The sequence below is a fragment of the Bufo gargarizans genome, chromosome 3 (assembly GCF_014858855.1).
Source record: "Bufo gargarizans isolate SCDJY-AF-19 chromosome 3, ASM1485885v1, whole genome shotgun sequence".
Taxonomy (NCBI): domain Eukaryota; kingdom Metazoa; phylum Chordata; class Amphibia; order Anura; family Bufonidae; genus Bufo; species Bufo gargarizans.
Genome location: NC_058082.1, coordinates 299,385,393 through 299,404,612, shown reverse-complemented (window position 1 = coordinate 299,404,612; position 19,220 = coordinate 299,385,393).

Sequence of the window (19,220 nt, the reverse complement as noted above, 5' to 3'; positions counted from 1 at the left end):
GGTGCAGAGTTTTCCCCACTCCCCACCGTGACACCATGATTACATGATATGTTGCAGTCAATGATTGGCTTCAGCAGTGACTTGTCTACCTGGTATGTTTTCTTCTGGTGCAGCATGGCCATGGTTACATGCCATGCTACTGTCAATGACTGGCTTTAGCAGTGATATGTCAAGCCTGTATGTTCTCTTCTGGTGCACCATTTGGGCATGGTTGCATGCTGTGCTGAAGTCAATGACTGGCTTCAGCAGTAATGTGCCCACCTGGTATGTTTTCTTTAGGGGCATAATGGGAATCGTTACATTCTCTGCTGCAGCCAATAACTGGCTTCAGCAGACATTTGTTGATAAGTCAAGAAAGCAAGCCAAAGACTAGAAGATAGACACACTGGGGCCATTGCAGAGGACAAATGTTAGGGAGCAGGTAAGTATGAATCTTTTGCTTACTGAGTTAGGCAGCATTATGTAAAAACTTCTTATTTTTCGGGCAACCCCTTTAAAGGTGGTCGTTCACCTTAGATGTGTTTTTTTCAATAGGGGGGAGGTATTAAAGCACTATAACACTGCTCTGGCATAAGCTTATCTCCTGTGGGAACAAATAATCAGGCATTTTTCACTCCAACATGTACAATGCAATTCAGCATCTGCTATTGGGGAAGATTCAGGATATCGCAATACACATTAGTTTGTCGACCATTCCAAAATCACTAGATTCATCCAACTTACATATAATGTATATGGACGCCTTTAGTTTTCAATTTATGTAGTATTGACTAAAGAAACACAGATGAAAACTGACACATTGTTATGCACAGTGCAGTGCCTGAGGGGGTGGGGGATCAAATTTAAATAACACGAAAAGGAGAATCCCTGTGTCCTAATTCTTCAGGGCCTGCACTATGCATGTAAGTGTGTTAAAATGGTTGTCTTAAAGAGATGGTCCCAAGATTGAATATTAATTTAAAATGATTCAGAGTGAAAAACGAATTACTTTAGTACTTTAGTTACAAAAATGCTCCACTTTAATATACTTGGTGTTCAGTCTGTATAGTAATGGGCACATTTTGCTATTCAGCTGAAAGAGCAGATTACACGTGCTGAGTTGAATCCTTGCCATCGGATCTTCTTGTAGAAACCGTGACAGTTACTGGACGAGAACTACAGCAGAAGGATATGCCTCCTGAGCTGTGATAGGGAGAGAGCTGTAGGAGAAAAAACACTCCCCTTGAGCTCTGATAGGGAGATAGCTGCAGCATAATTCACACTCCCCTTGAGCTCTGATAGGGAGATAGCTGCAGCATAATTCACACTCCCCTTGAGCTGTCAGAGGGAGAGAGCTGTGGCAGAATTGACACTCCCCTTGAGCTGTCATAGGGAGAGAGCTGTAGCAGAATTGACACTCCCCTTGAGCTCTGATAGGGAGAGAGCTGTAGCAGAATTGACACTCCCCTTGAGCTCTGATAGGGAGAGAGCTGTAGCAGAATTGACACTCCCCTTGAGCTCTGATAGGGAGAGAGCTGTAGCAGAATTGACACTCCCCTTGAGCTGTGATAGGGAGAGAGCTGTAGCAGAATTGACACTCCCCTTGAGCTGTCATAGGGAGAGAGCTGCAGCAGAATTGACACTCCCCTTAAGCTCTGATAGGGAGAGAGCTGTAGCAGAATTGACACTCCCCTTGTTTTGACAGTAACTGGTTGGTCTACAGTGCAGATCCTTTATCAGATTATGGCAACTGAAAAAAAAAACTGATCTGTGGCACAGCTGCTCCTTTCTGAATACAGCCATATTCAAGAGATAACTGTTGGCCAAATGCTTGTGAGCTTGTGTTGTAAATGGGAGAGGGGAGAAAGCTATTGCCAGACACTCTTGAATGTCAACCGTGGGGATCCGCTCTGGTAGGCAGTGGTAGCGAGTGCAGTATAGAGGCAACACAGACCAGTCTTGGTGTAAAACACGATGCTTTGTTTATTCACACGGTGCAGTTCATTGGGAGGGTGGTCAGACACAACAGCAAAATAATAGTTGAGACACAGCAAGTCCCTGCTGCAGGCTACTTGAGGCCTGTTTCCGTCACATAAAACAAAGTCTATTTTAAGCCAGGAGTAATGTCACCTTTTTCTCCTTTGTGAAGTAAGTCCATGGGTCCTGCTTCTAGCCACAGGACACGGATCCCTCCTGGCTTCAGCTGCGGGTTCCCGCACACTCCTTTACAGGCCTCAGCACACAGCCCAGCTCACCTCCACTTTTCACTCACCCAGCCAGAGAACACAGAAGCTTCACCTTGCGCACCCCACCCTTTTTGCTGGTCGGGTTTTAACCCTTCCCTGCAAAACCTGGTCTGGACCGTGGGGAGACAGGCACCCGCCCGCATATCTGCCTGCTCGGATCTGCTGTGTTAACAGCATAACTGCTGCAAAATGCACAACCGGTGACAAGTACCTCCCGTCTACCACCACCCCAGGTACTATCCTACACAACTTATTTTCTTGAAAACAAAAGGATCAGACATGTTATATACAAGATGCCCAACCCTTCTCTTGCCTGTTTTTTCCTCAAAAGAAAAGGGTTTGGTACCATATTAGCCAGTAGTGAGAAGTCTTGATGTTCTCCAAAAGAGAAACAATATAAAATATTGCAATTAATCGCTAACCAAAACACATGACGTTATAAGGCAAGGTTTGGAGACTCTGAAGACTCCTTCAAGCCAGGAATGAAAAAATCTCTAAAGAAACATGGATATACACAGGAATGAACCTCTCCATCCATGTTTCTTTAGAGATTTTTTTCATACATCTTTACGGCCTTTTCACACAGGCTGATGATCAGGAACATACATTTGTATGTTTTTGTTGGCAATTTTACGCACTTTTGCTTTTTTAGTGACTTTTTAAAAATAATTCTTTATTTAATCAAATATTTTGAAGTACCCAAGTGACAAATCAATACACTTTCTGTGTATTAAAGGGGTTATCCAACCCCTGAAATGCCCCCCCCCCCCCCCCCCCATATGCCCGGGCCCCTCACACACAATGTACTTATCTCGCTCCCCGGCACCCGCATCACTGCTGAAGCCCACACTGCCACCTCTGCTTCTCCCTGTGCACAGATGAAAACATTAAGTACATTGTGTGTGAGGGGCCCGGGAATATGGGGGGCATTTCAGAGTTTGGATAACTCCTTTAATAAGCAGAAAGCGTATTGTGAGAACAACCACTGCCATAGAGAAAAATAAAGCGAAGAAAAAATAAGCCAAAATATAGAATAACAAACAAAATTGGCACACATAGTAAAGCATGGGGTCATATAATACATATTAAAATCCACATTAAAGTAAGTTAATGGGTTCACATCACGTTTTTGTCATATGCTTAACAAACACAAAAAAAGTATTTATTAACGATGCCTCAGACAGATGCCATACTGTGGCATCCATCACCATAGAGTTCCACGGTAAAAAAAAATAAAAAATGTGTTAACGTATATATTTTTTTTGCAGGACTGTTTCCATCCTGGGAAGTCCAGCAAAAAACATATAAGTTAATGTATACTTTTTTTGTTTTTAGAATGGTGCACTATGGTGATGGATTCCACAGTATGGCATCTGTCTGAGGCATCCACATAAAAAATATGACAAAAAGTGATGTGAACCCACTGGGAGTATGTGGTAGGCTATACAGCAACTGAAAGGATCAAGGAACTGTGCAGGTGACGCTACTTATTGGGGAGGGGTGGGAAAGAGATAATTAAAAGGGTCTGAATTAAGACAGGAAACTCATAGTTTCAGGAATTTGTGCATCTGAGCTGGATGATACGTGTGATGCAGAGATAGACAATTTTTTTTCTACTCTATGCCAACTATTGCTTGGCTTAATTTGAGATATTTTTGCGCCAGAATTGTGGCAACATTTTGGAGCAAAATGATGCATCTTAGGACCCAACTCCTTTCTCACAAAGCTCTGCGCCCTTTCCATTAAGCGCCACCCATTGTGGAACATATTTGAAAAATAGTATAGAAACCCTATATGAGCCAAATTTTTCCAAATTGCATCAATTTGTATCGCTTTTTTTGATTTTCGACAGTGATAAATTAGTAAATCTGGGCCACTGTGAGAAGAAAAGTCCACAAAAAGGTCGCAAAAAATGCAGGTGACAAAAAACCCACATACATTTGTTCTGGTGTTTTTACAGGTCCCCCAAAATGCCAGTATTGTGTAAATTTGTGTGCGTAGGGACCATTTATGTGGCATTAAAAATGGTTCTTTGTTGCCAGCCAATGAAAAGTGTATGGGGACGAATATTCATATTACTGATTGTTCATCCTCAAACTTAAAATTGCTTCACATTAATGTTCATTACTGCTTGATACTGGGCAGAATATCTTACTTTTTCCATTTATTGGAGATTAAAAGGGGAAAACAAACAAACACAACTCTTTGGAGAGCAGGTACTACTGTACCATGCCGACATAAATCTTCTCTAAGCAGTAGGTATTTGTTTCTACTCACTTATGTGAGGATATTCACCCAATTCACATCCATCCAGGCAGCAAAATGCAGTGTTCGCGGTAAGTATAAATCCACTTTCTACTCACTTTATACACTGTGCCATACAGTGTATTTAAAGAACAGGAATACAATCCAGAATTTGCAACGCGTTTCGGGGTTCTCCCTTTTGTCAGGCATAGTAAACATATGTACATTCCTTCATTTATAGTCAAGTTCACTGCTCTTTCTCCTACGTGTCTATTCTCTGTTCAACAGGAAGTAACATAACGGAACTTTTTTTCTTCGAGGTGCAGTCACTATCAAATATTTAAAATGTTTATCAAAGCATACCCACTATTACATTCAAAAAATAAATGTTAAAATTTAAATGTAAGTGGATATATTTTGATACAAATTTTAAAAGTTTGACAGTGACTGTACCTCTGAGGAAAAAAGCTTCATCAGTATAACTAACAGCGTTGTCCCACAGAAGATTAGCTGTGTGTCCTTTGTGTCTTTATTCCATGTCCAGGAAAAGCATTTTTACTCCCAAGTGCCCAGCTGAACGGGCTTTGCTGTTCCAGGTGCCCAAAGCAAAGCAAGCCTGGTGAGCTGAGCACTAGTGGTTCCATTCTCCATGCACTTTGTGTAACTGTCACACCTGGCCTTGACTTCTCCTAGTCTCAGCGCAGGTGCAGTACAGGAGAAAGGCTCATCAGGATGTTCTCCCCTGAAGTACACGGCAAAGGAGAGAGATTATGAGAAGTCAGGGGCAAGCGTGAACATGTTTACACTGCTTGGCCCTGCAGTGGGAGTCGCAGCAACAGGGCGATCGGAGCCACTAGGAGTAACAGGAGCGCCCCCATTGCTCCTAGAGGCTTATTTGAATATAAGTTCAGTTTTCCCAGAAATAAAGTGAAAAATGGGGATGGGACCAAGACTGCTAGCTTCTGCTGACCTGTGCACAGGACTGGAACTAAAATGCAGGCCTGGCATTTTAAAACAGACAGGCCCACTTGTGTGGTGAATGTGAAATATGTGCCCCCTAAAGTGATTATGCTTCCTGCGTTCCCAACCACAGTACCACTTGCAGTAATAATGCACCCCTAAAGTACCCCCAATAGTAATAATGTCCCCTAAAGTGTTCCTAATAGTAAAAAGGCCCCTTTATAGTGTCCACTTAGTTAAAATATACCCCTATAGTGACCCCAGTAGTAATAATATCTCCTTGTAGTGCCCCACTACATATAACATACCCCTGTATTGCCCCAGTACTTTTGTCTTATTGTCCATAAGTAGTACCCCCAGTATATATAATGTATTGCCCGAGTACGTATAATGTCCCCAAGTAGTGCCCCCACTATATATAAAGTCCCTCTGTAGTGCCCCCAGTACATATAATGCCCCCCTGTATTGCCACAGTACTTAAAATGTCCCCTGTATTGGTTCCCATGCCCCGCCATGCTATTCAACTGTATCACCATTCTGAGGACAGTGATACAGTTGTATCTGAGGCGGAAACTATTTTCTGTGCCCTGGGCAAAACATATGGGGCGCAAGCCAGATGTGTTAGCCTAGTGACACCTGAGGTGGTGGCCCACTCTGGCACCGGCCCATCTGGTATTTGCCAGAATGTTGCAGGTCAGCCTGTTTCACTGCAGTCATTCCGGAGACAGAAGCCCTTTAACTGTGGATTTAAAAAAAATATAATAATAAATCTTTCCAGGGCAGTTCACATTGTGTATTGCGGATGATTTTTGCACAGAAAGCAGTAGCAAACACTGGCTTTTCTATCACAAATACAGCTATGCTCGCTTCCTTCTGCATGCTGACTTAGCACATTCTCACTTGTCTTCCAGAACAAACATTTGTGATGTGACAACTATTTGTGGAAATGAAATTCTACTGTGATGTGTCTAGGCCAACTGACAACTCATCAACTGGAAGCCAACACCAAACATACTGTACATACACTGATGCTAATTGGAAACATGGAGAATATTTACCCTGGAAAATCGGATAACTAGATATATTCTTGAAAAGAAAAAAAACCCTCTCTCTCTCTCTCTCTCTCTCTCTATATATATATATACACTGCCTGTCCAAAAAAAAAATTCGCCACCTGGATTTAACTAAGCAAATAGGTATGAGCCTTATATTGGATAATTACTGCATGGGCGATTATCTATCAGCTGGCAACAAGTTATTTAACCCCAACTGGTGCAATGAGTTGCTTCTCATTTCTTAAACAACCATGTCAAAAGGCACATCTGGTGGTCGTGGAAAATATGTTAGTCTGTTTGACAAGGGTCAAATCATTGGCATGCATCAAGCAGAGAAAACATCTAAGGCGATTGCAGAAACTACTAAAATTGGGTTAAGAACTGTCCAACGCATTATTAAAAACTAGAAGGATAGTGGGGACCCATCATATTCGAGGAAGAAATGTGGCGGGAAAATAATCCAGAATGATCGTGATCGGCGATCACTTAAACGTTTGGTGAAATCAAATTGAAGAAAAACAGTAGAACTCAGGACTATGTTTAATAGTGAAAGTAAGAGCATTTCCACACGCACAATGCAAAGGGAACTCAAGGGATTGGGGCTGAACAGCTGTGTAGCCGTAAGAAAACCACTAATCAGTGAGGCAAAGCAGAAAAAAGGGTTTAAATTGCTAGGGAGCATAAAGATTGGACTCTGGAGCAATGGAAGAAGGTCATGTGGACTGATGAGTCCAGATTTACCCTGTTCCAGAGTAATGGGTGCATCAGGGTAAGAAGAGAGGCAGATTAAGTGATGCACCCATCATGCCTAGTGCCAACTGTACAAGCCTGTGAGGGCAGTGCTATGATCTGGAGTTGCTGCAGTTGGTCAGGTCTAGGTTCAGCAACAGTATATGCTCCAAGAATGAGGTCAGCTGACTACCTGAACATACTGAATGACCAGGTTATTCCATCAATGGATTTTTTCTTCCCTGATGGCACGGGCATATTCCAAGATGACAATGCCAGGGCTCAAATTGTGAAAGAGTGGTTCAGGGAGCATGAGGCATCATTTTTACACATGGATTGGCCACCACAGAGTCCAGACCTTCACCCCATTGAGAATCTTTGGGATGTGCGTGCCGTAATCAAAGTTAAAGGCTGTCCAATTTTTTGGACAGTCAGTGTGTATATATGTATACACTCACCTAAAGTATTATTAGGAACACCATACTAATACGGTGTTGGACCCCCTTTTGCCTTCAGAACTGCCTTATTTCTACGTGGCATTGATTCAACAAGGTGCTGATAGCATTCTTTAGAAATGTTGGCCCATATTGATAGGATAGCATCTTGCAGTTGATGGAGATTTGAGGGATGCACATCCAGGGCACAAAGCTCCCGTTCCACCACATCCCAAAGATGCTCTATTGGGTTGAGATCTGGTGACTGTGGGGGCAATTTTAGTACAGTGAACTCATTGTCATGTTCAAGAAACCAATTTGAAATGATTTGAGCTTTGTAACATGGTGCATTATCCTGCTGGAAGTAGCCATCAGAGGATGGGTACATGGTGGTTTGGAAGTAATGGACATGATCAGAAACAATGCTCAGGTAGCCCGTGGCATTTAAACGATGGCCAATTGGCACTAAGGGGCCTAAAGTGTGCCCAGAAAACATCCCCCACACCATTACACCACCACCACCAGCCTGCACAGTGGTAACAAGGCATGATGGATACATGTTCTCATTCTGTTTACGCCAAATTCGGACTCTACCATTTGAATGTCTCAACAGAAATCGAGACTCATCTGACCAGGCAACATTTTTTCAGTCTTCAACAGTCCAATTTTGATGAGCTCGTGCAAATTGTAGCTTCTTTTTCCTATTTGTAGTGGAGATGAGTGGTACCCGGTGGGGTCTTCTGCTGTTGTAGCCCACCCGCCTCAAGGATGTGCGTGTTGTGGCTTCACAAATGCTTTGCTGCATACCTCGGTTGTAACGAGTGGTTATTTCAGTCAACGTTGCTCTTCTATCAGCTTTAATCAGTCGGCCCATTCTCCTCTGACCTCTAGCATCAATAAGGCATTTTCGCCTACAGGACTTCCGCATACTGGATGTTTTTCCCTTTTTACACCATTCTTTGTAAACCCTAGAAATGGTTGTGTGTGAAAATCCCAGTAACTGAACAGATTGTGAAATACTCATACCGGCCCGTCTGGCACCAACAACCATGCCACGCTCAAAATTGCTTAAATCACCTTTCTTTCCCATTCTGACAACCCTACATGCATTGTAGCAACTGCCATGTGATTGGTTGACTAGATAATCGCATTCATGAGAAATAGAACAGGTGTTCCTAATAATTCTTTAGGTGAGTGTATATATATATATATATATATATATATATATACACACACTCACCTAAAGAATTATTAGGAACACCTGTTCTATTTCTCATTAATGCGATTATCTAGTCAACCAATCACATGGCAGTTGCTTCAATGCATGTAGGGTTGTGGTCCTGGTCAAGACAATCTCCTGAACTCCAAACTGAATGTCAGAATGGGAAAGAAAGGTGATTTAAGCAATTTTGAGCGTGGCATGGTTGTTGGTGCCAGACGGGCCGGTCTGAGTATTACACAATCTGCTCAGTTACTGGGATTTACACACACAACCATTTCCAGGGTTTACAAAGAATGGTGTGAAAAGGGAAAAACATCCAGTATGCGGCAGTCCTGAGGGCAAAAATGCCTTGTTGATGCTAGAGGTCAGACGAGAATGGGCCGACTGATTAAAGCTGATAGAAGAGCAACGTTGACTGAAATAACCACTCGTTACAACAGAGGTATGCAGCAAAGCATTTGTGAAGCCACAACACGCACAACCTTGAGGCGGATGGGCTACAACAGCAGAAGACCCCACTGGGTACCACTCATCTCCACTACAAATAGGAAAAAGAGGCTACAATTTTCACAAGCTCATCAAAATTGGACTGTTGAAGACTGGAAAAATGTTGCCTGGTCTGATGAGTCTCGATTTCTGTTGAGACATTCAAATGGTAGAGTCCGAATTTGGCGTAAACAGAATGAGAACATGTATCCATCATGCCTTGTTACCACTGTGCAGGCTGGTGGTGTAATGGTGTGGGGGATGTTTTCTGGGCACACTTTAGGCCCCTTAGTGCCAATTGGCCATCGTTTAAATGCCACGGGCTACCTGAGCATTTTTTCTGACCATGTCCATCCCTTCATGACCACCATGTACCCACCCATGTACTCCTCTGATGGCTACTTCCAGCAGGATAATGCACCATGTCACAAAGCTCGAATCATTTCGAATCAGATCTCAACCCAATAGAGCATCTTGGGATGAGGTGGAACGGGAGCTTCGCGCCCTGGATGTGCATCCCTCAAATCTCCATCAACTGCAAGATGCTATCCTATCAATATGGGCCAACATTTCTAAAGAATGCTATCAGCACCTTGTTGAAGCAATGCCACGTAGAATTAAGGCAGTTCTGAAGGCAAAAGGGGGTCCAACACCGTATTAGTATGATGTTCCTAATAATTCTTTAGGTGAGTGTATATACACACACACACATACATATACACACCAAACACACACACAAAACTATATTTATTTTCAGATTTTTCAAATGTTTTTTTATTAAACTGTTGTGCTGTGGAAGCTTGAAGTTTGCACAGATAAAATATGTTGCCCTAACAATTGTCTTATAATTGATCAGCTTTTCTGTATAAAATAAATCCTAATTCAAGTACTATTGATCATAATGTGAATCTTAGCATGTGTTCACACAGTCAGTGTTTCATCAGTGATTGTGAGCCAAGACCAAAATGGAGCCTAGAGATAAGGTATAATGGAAAATATTGTTCTGTGCTTAGAGCCACGCCTGGTTTTGGCTTACAATCACCGATGGAAATCACTGACCGAACACTCTGTGAATAAGGCATTTGGCTGGGTTCACATCATGATATGTAAGGACTCTATACTGACAGGGAGTGTTCCACAGGATTGAGGCTTAGCAAATGTAGTGGCAATATTCAAAAAGGGTCCAAAAACAGAGCCCGGAGAGTATAGGCCGGTAAGTTTAACATCTGTCATGGGTAGACTGAAGGTTTTCTAAGAGATGTTATTATGGAGTGCCTCAATGCAAATAAGCAAATAACGCCATATCAGCATGGCTTCATGAGGGATCGGTCATGTCAAACTTTTTTGTTAGTTTTTTGTTAGAAGGTAAGTTCTAGACTTGACAGCGGCGAATCAATGGATGTCGTATATTGGGACTTCTCCAAAGCATTTGACACTGTACCGCATAAAAGGTTAGTATATAAAATGAGAATGCTCGGACTGGGAGAAAATGTCTGTATTTGGGTAAGTACCTGGCTCAATGATAGAAAACAGAGGGTGGTTATTAACGGTACACACTTAGATTGGGTCACTGTCACTAGTGGAGTACCTCAGGGGTCAGTATTGGGCCCTATTCTCTTCAATATATTTATTAATGATCTTGTAGAAGGCTTGCACAGTAAAATATCAATTTTCACAGATGACACTAAACTGTGTAAAGTAATTAACACTGAAGAGGACAGTATACAGCTACAGAGCGATCTGGATAGATTGGAGGCTTGGACAGATAAGTGGCAGATGAGGTTTAACACTGATAAAAGTAAGGTTATGTACATGGGAAGGAATAATGCAAGCCACCAGTACATACTAAATGGTAAAACACTGGGTAACACTAACATGGAAAAGGACTTAGGAATTATAGTGAACAGCAAACTAAGCTGTAGAAACCAGTGTCAGTCAGCTGCCGCCAAGGCCAATAAGATAATGGGTTGCAAAAGAGGCATAGATGCCCGTGATGAGAACACAGGGGAAGATTTATCAAACTGGTGTAAAGTCGAACTGGCTTAGCAGATTCGACCTTTCCTTTTTCACAGCTCCTTTGGAAAATAAATGGTGGAATCTGCTATGGGCAATTAGGCCAGTTCTACTTTACACCAGTTTGATAAATCTTCCCCATAGTCCTAAAACTTTACAAATCACTAGTCAGACCACACATGGAGTACTGTGTACAGTTCTGTGCTCCTGTGAACAAGGCAGACATAGCAGAGCTGGAGAGGGTTCAGAGGAGGGCAACTAAAGTAATAACTGGAATGGGGCAACTACAGTACCCTGAAAGATTATCAACATTAGGGTTATTCACGTTAGAAAAAAGACGACTGAGGGGAGATCTAATAACTATGTATAAATATTTCAGGGGTCAGTGCAGAGATCTATCCCATCATCTATTTATCCCCAGGACTGTGACTGTGATGACTGTGATGAGGGGACATCCTCTGTGTCTAGAGGAAAGAAGGTTTCTACATAAACCTGTGTCCTTTCCATGAAATAAAGAAAAGTGTCTGCTGCTGAGTAAAAGTTGAGCTCTGTTCAACATTTCCCCCTGTGGTGGTTATTCTGTCACTTTGCCCCCAGATCTGAACCCTATGTGGAAGAAAGTGCTGCTAAGCCTGCTCTGTCATGACTTTACAGGAGCATTATTGGATTAACTTACAGAAAATGAAAACTGTGTCATGTCATGTAGGCACTGCTTTGGCAAATCAATCCCTTAAAACTAAGCATTAGAGCAAAACAAGAGAAGTCACAGAGAGAGTAATAAACTCTATGACAGAGCTACAGAGTTTAATGGGTTATGCAGATTTACTAAAAGTTTGAAAATAAACTGAGTAATACCCACCTTACCAAACCTCCTCTGCTCCCTTTCCTTTGGACCCCTGCCAGTCTCTGTATTTTGGTGGGCATTACTTAGATCACAATGGAAGACAGTGATTGGCTGCAGTGGCTATATGTTTATGTCAAAATGTCATCACTAGAGGCCAGGATCCAGAGATTGGTGTGGGACCAATAAATGTGTTGCATGTGATAAAGTATTACTCAGGTTATTATTTTATAGCATTTTAAACCTTTGGAAGCAAAAATAAATAAATAAAAATATGGGGCCTAGATAACCCCTGAAAAGAGGTTATGTGAGATCTGCTAATATTTGTCAGGTAGCAAAAAACTTTGGTCATCATTAAAATGTCTTGTTGGTCCAACAGTGCTCTCCAGTCCCCATTGCTGATCCCCGCTGGGCCTGTGGTGATTGTTTCTCATTCATATGTCAGCTGAAGCCAATCACGTGAGCATGAATGGTACGTGAATGGTACGCTGAAGCCAATCACGTGAGGATGAATGGTACGTGACTAGTGAGGCCAGTGGCTGGTTGCAGTGGTCACAAGAATGAATGGCACATGGCAACTGCAGGCCATAGGAAATTGGAGTGGCGGAAAACAGAGCAAAGGCATGAGTTAGGATTTTCTTTAGTTTTACTGAGTTCTCTGCTCCATGCAAACTTTTAACAAATCTTTTAGAACCCTATTAAGTGGCTGAGACTGCAGTGAAGATGTACTAGTCAACTATATCAAGAGCTATGCATACAATTGGGATGTAGGATGGCTAGGTCTAGTAAGACGCCATTATGGTAGACAAAACACCTCAAAGCTTGTCTGTAATTATTAGAGTAATTAATTTAATAGAATACTGTTTTATGGTGCATTTAGACAAAAAATGGAGCCTTTCTGGCAAAGTTCAAAATTAGCTGTGGGGTGCAAACCTAACTTCAAGGATTCTGTCAGGATTTAGGCCCATATTCTATAACTAAATCTTGACAGAATACATTGACATTCTGAGAACTAATGATATGGATGAGGTATATTATACACAATTCACACTCATAGGAGAAAAAAACACATGGAATAATAAAAACACTGCAGATTTTAAAATAAAATCTAGCCAAACAAGAATTGGGTTCATTGAATTACAAATGTGCTAATATGGTTAAAGAAATATGTGTAGTAGAAATCAGAGTTTTAGATAAATTGTGTTATGGATTTTCTAAAAAAATAATAGTCAAGGTGGATTTACCTAAACATGGCCTAGTACCAGACTGAACACTATCAAAAACCATGAAGTATGGCATGCAAACCTCTCCTCATTGTGGACTAGAAATGTTGGTAATACTGAAAGATGGGTGGATAGTGCAAAATACATGGAGATCATGTAGACAATCTACTTCAGTCTACTAAAATGCTAGGGCTTGGGAGAAAGTCCCCCTTTCAGCATTACAATGATCCCAAACACAAGGCTGAAGGAGTGGTCAAACAACAAAAAGGTGAAAGTTCTGAATGGCCAAATCAATGTCAATTTGGTGCACTTGTGCTGTCAATTAAGGGGTATTCCCATCTGGGACGTTGATGGCATATCACCAGAATAGGCCATGAATTTAAAATAAGTGCAAGTCTCCTCTAGGACCCACTCCTATCTCCAGAATAAGGCCCCAAAGTGAAGGGAGATAAATAACGCAGGTACAGCCACCCTCCATAAACTTCTAAAAAACAGCTGAGAGAGGTATTTTTGGAAGTCCAATCATGAATGCAGTGGTGGCTTTGCTTGCATGGTTTGCTCTCCCTTCGCTGCTGTGGAACTTCTTCAAATAACTGGGCACACTCGTTTGGCTATATTCAGAACTTCCGCAGCAGTGAATGGTGAGGAGGCGGTGCATGCACGTTGTGCTCTCCGTTCACTTTAGTGATCTGTTCTGGAGATAGGAGCAATTCCCAGAGGTGGAACCCACACCTAGCGCTATGCCATAAATGTCCCAGATGGGACAACCTCTTTAAATTCTAAAACTACAAAAGAAAGCTATCTACAACAGTTTTTAATAAATGTGCTTCAAAGCATACACTTATCCCACATCCTACATTGTTGCTTGTAAGTCAACACACTTTCTCTACTGCATCTGCAATTCCTTAGATCAGCCCTCAGGGAGTGGATTTTAAAGCAGACTATAATACAGAGTTAATCGCACTTTTTATGTCAGCTATATTAGAATATCTGAATACTAAGTTCCATATGGCCATGTTACACTGGGGATTAGCACAAATACACAAATAAAGAGTCTACAGAGCATGATGAATATATCATATTTATGAAGTCCATATTGTCCTCTTGTATCAAATTGACTCAGCAGAGTTAAAGCCCACCCTTTAGTCAAAAGTAAAAATTGACTATGTGCGACAAATATACTGTATACTCAACATGGCTGGTGCCAGGCTCATGAACGATGCTGACTCTGTCCCAGAGCCCCATTTGCCACGCTTTCAGATTTATCTTTGTAGAGCTTTCTCAGGAAGTCTGAGACACGCCATCCTACTTTCTACCACCCCCACCCCAGCCTCCAACATAATGGTTGTCACCAACTGTTTCCAGATTCCTGAAAGGCAAATTGGCCTAGTTATGCAGTTACGTGTATCTTAGGTATAAAAAGCTGGTCATAACCATATACCTATACAGTAGAAGTGATTGCCATTAAAGACTATCCTCTAGGAGAATTAATTTAAAAAAAAACAACCATAAAAATGTCTCCATAATACTCAATTACCATATATCTGATACAAATCCATTATACCTATACAAACGATATACGGTAGATGTCCAAAATAATAACAATAAATACAACTAATTTCATATACCCCAAAAAATAAGGCCATAGCAGTATATAATAAAAATAGTTAAAAACAGAAAAAACGGTGGGTCATTTTGCTGCAAAGGTTATCACATCACAAAGAAATTGTATGAATACACACTGTCCAATAGCCAGAAGCCGCATTAAATGTATAGGTTGCTTTTTATTGTTATTATTTGGACTGATATATCATTTGTAGGTGTAATTAATTTGAAAGAGTCCCCCATCACAACATAAAATCTACATAAAATAACTCCAATAAGTATAGGTCATTCAAACTTATACTTATTCAAGTTATTTTATGTAGAAATGCTCTTTCCTGGGTTTATTGTATTCAGAATGCTTCGACATATGTGTCCAAAAAGTTCTGTATATTCTCCGACCGTATCCATTTCTGTGGTCCAGAAATTGTGGATCCGCTTTTGTGGAACGGAATGCCAGCCCTATGATAGAAATGTCTATTCTTGTCTGCGATTGTGGACAAGAATAGGACATATTCTATCTTTGAACAGAGGTATAGATGCGGACAGCACACCGTGGCCCCATTGAAATAAATGGGTCCGCATCTGTCCCGTAAAATTGTGGAACATATGCAGACACAATTATTATACGGTCGTCCGAATGAGCCCTAAACTGAATTTCTACCCTTAATCTAAATATGTCCAACATTCTGTACTGATTCATTTCTTGAAGATGACCTTTCCTGACATGTCTGTTTATTGTGCAATAACAATTCTGGAGCATCTTGTCTCATAACTCTATGTTGTTCCATTCCTCAGTCATTGCTCCTAGAAGTTTATTAATGAATCTAAAAATGGGCGTTACCAGTTGGGGTGTGTCCCTGCATAGTCTGACACTGTCCAATCAGTGCTGCCAGAGTCCGAATTAGCAGGGACATCCCCTCAACTAAAAACACTTCAGTTGCAGATTCTTTAATAAACCCAAATCCCCAAGCAAGTGTTGATTTCAACTAGATGTGTATCCTCAGAATGCAGTTCCAACTGAAAACTAGTGTTGAGCGTGAATATTCGAATATCGAATTTTTTTCGAGAATATCGGCACTTCGCTAAGTCGCGAATATTTCGAATATAGTGATCTAAATTCGATATTTCGAATATTCTTTTTTTTTTTTTATTGTTATATTTTTTTCTTTCCCACTTCCCTAAAGTTGTTCTTACCTGTCCTTTGGATTCCTGGCTTCCTGGCTGCTCCAGTCAGTGCCCGTTGCCGCTTCTGCCGACTTCCGCGCTCATGGAGCGTCCCCATCACCATGGGAACGTCTCCATATACTAGAATGTACTGTCGGATTTGAGAATTACGTTGAAATCGCAATTCGATTTTTTCAAGTTATAATAATCGAATTTCGATTTTAACTTAGAACTGCTATATTCCATATTAGGCTAGAAGTAACGAATATGGAATATAGCAGTGCTAAGCTAAAATCGAAATTCGATTATTATAACTTTAATTAATCGCATTGCTATTTCAATTGGCGAGTAGACTTTAAGTTAAAATCGAAATTCGATTATTTAAATCGCATATTAATCGCGATAACAAGAATAATGACGAATATTCGATTTCGACGAATATAAAACGAATATTCTATCGAATATTTGCGAATTTCGTCGAAATCGAATATGGCACCTGCCGCTCATCACTACTGAAAACTATGGTGGAGCAGACAGCCTTTGGATCCCTGCTCTTCCATCTGCAACATGCTGCTTTAGGCCTGTAGCCTGCCAGAGGTCAGGTTCATGTAGAGGACATAAGCCTGCCCAATGACGTCACTGCATAGCATCGCCGGCTGTGGGCTGAGGACAGTAGGAAGAGGCAATGGACAGCTTGTCTAGCCACTTGCCTTGTGAATGGGGTTAGGTGAGTTTTAGGGGCATTGCTACTGTATAGGGACCATTACTATTGTATGGGCACACAAAAAAGGGGCATTACTACTGTATACATGCCAATGAGGGCATTACCCCAGAGTGACTACTGCAAAGGGTTTATTAATGTAATGTCATTTTACTGAGTTTAATGTTGTGGTTTGTTATGTGTGTGTACTTAAAGGGGTTTTCCCACAAAATATATTCTACAGTTTTCAAACCAGCACCTGGATCTGAATACTTTTGTTATTGCATACGCACTGAGTTATTCATTAAAATGCATCTGTATAGCACCACCTGCTGTTTGTTATTTTTCTTATTTCTTTGTCCTGCTCACTGAGATGGCCGCACATGCTCAGTTTCATCTTTCAACTGCCTCCTGAGCTGAAATAGGGAGAGCATGGACACGCCCCCTGAGCTGCAGCAAAAAAGACACTCCCCTCGAGCTGCCAACTTTATATAAATCTAGTAGAGCAATGAATGGATCCATGTGAGGTACAGAGCTGGTTCTAGCTTTGTTAGAAAGTTGTTGTTGTGTACTATGTACTATGATTTTAAAAGGCCATTGGCAACCTGTCCTATAACATGAGTAGGACTGCTTACCTTCACTTGCAATGCTGTCAAGGAGGGTAAAGTTTAGGGCCTCACTACACACTATACCCTGGCACTTGCATGTATTACATATTGGTGAGTTTTCCTGTCAGACTGCTGTCACGGTGGGGAGTGGGAAAAAAAAAACCACCGTACAATGTCAGGTATAAAGGGGAAGAAAATAGGCCAGGACACCGAGATCAGGGAGCAGGTCACCTCCTAAAGTGTCCCCAATCCTCACCCTAACTCCTCACTGTATGAGCGGACCTGGATGGTAGGGCGGCTCATACCAGGATACCTATGGGCCTGAGTCGCCATTATAATCCCTCACATAGGAGCAGGGGAGAGATGACCTGTTCTTCCCAGACAGGGATGAATAGGAGTCTCAAATGGCCTAGCAGGGAAAGGAAAAGACCATATGCAGCAACAGAGTCGGCAGGTAAGAACACCAGAAACACACTTACCTGCCGCAGCCACCACGACTGGAACCCATGCTTAAGTACAGATGCCCACACACCAAATAGGACACCGTACAGACAACACACACACACACAAGTATCCAGCACTCCTGATACTGCCTGGACCCCATGCTGCAAGGATCACGGCACCCTTAGGCAGCACTGCATACAGACTTATGGTTCACCCCTCCGGGAAACCAGCCCCCTCACGGAGGTACAACACAAACAGGGAAAATGTCTTGCACACATGCAGGGACAAACACCAACAACATCCCAGACATGAAACAACAAGCAAGACGTATAACAAACCCTGAACAAAAACCCACACCAAACATACAGCAAGTGAGGTTGGGTACATAGAGGATAAAAGGGAGACAAAGGAATGACATTGCAGATGACATCGATGTCCTACAAGGTGGCCCTCAAGCGCTGGGCAGATAGAACACCCTGGACTGGAGCCGAGCTCCAGCACAACAACAGCTGAAGTACAACTGACTCTAGCCAGGAAGCCACAGGAGATAAAACCCAAGTGACCACACCCAGTCAGGGAGTTAACCCTTACAGCACCAGACAGGGGACGGCTACAACTTAAAGGGGAAGTGCACACACCAGCCAACACGCAATACGTTGCCACTGGGAATAGCATTCGTGGTAACCATGTCACGGCGCACACAGCCAAAGCCAAGACACTGCCACCACATGCCATAACAACAACACGTTGCCACAGGCAACCACAAGCATGGCACAAGTGTCATGGCACACACAGCAAAGGCTGTGACAACTGCTCAGCCATGATGACATATCACAGGCATGATCACATCATTACCATCTATTGTAGAGCAGGGTAAAGTGTAGTGAGGCCCCTCACCTCCTTAGGAAGCTGGGAAACTAGAGGGATCTGTCCCGGGTTAGAGTAGTCTAAGTTTAGTGGAGCTGCAGTGAAGACCTATATATACAAGCTCCACAAAGCTAGGCCCAAGTTCTGAGAATTGCAGAGTCTGAGACGTCAAGCCAAAGAAGCTACTTCACTACCAGAGTACTCCAGAGAAAAGGCGGTTAGAAAATCTAGAACCCACAAAGCCATGCATCTGATTTAGACAGCAATGTATTGTGCACATTTATGATAGAGAGACCTTACTACTGTGGAAATAAACATTGCTAAAGCATCCCCCACACTTTAAGATGGATTGGCCACCTCTTTCTAAATTTTTTGCACTCCTCAGTCTGGGAACTGTAGA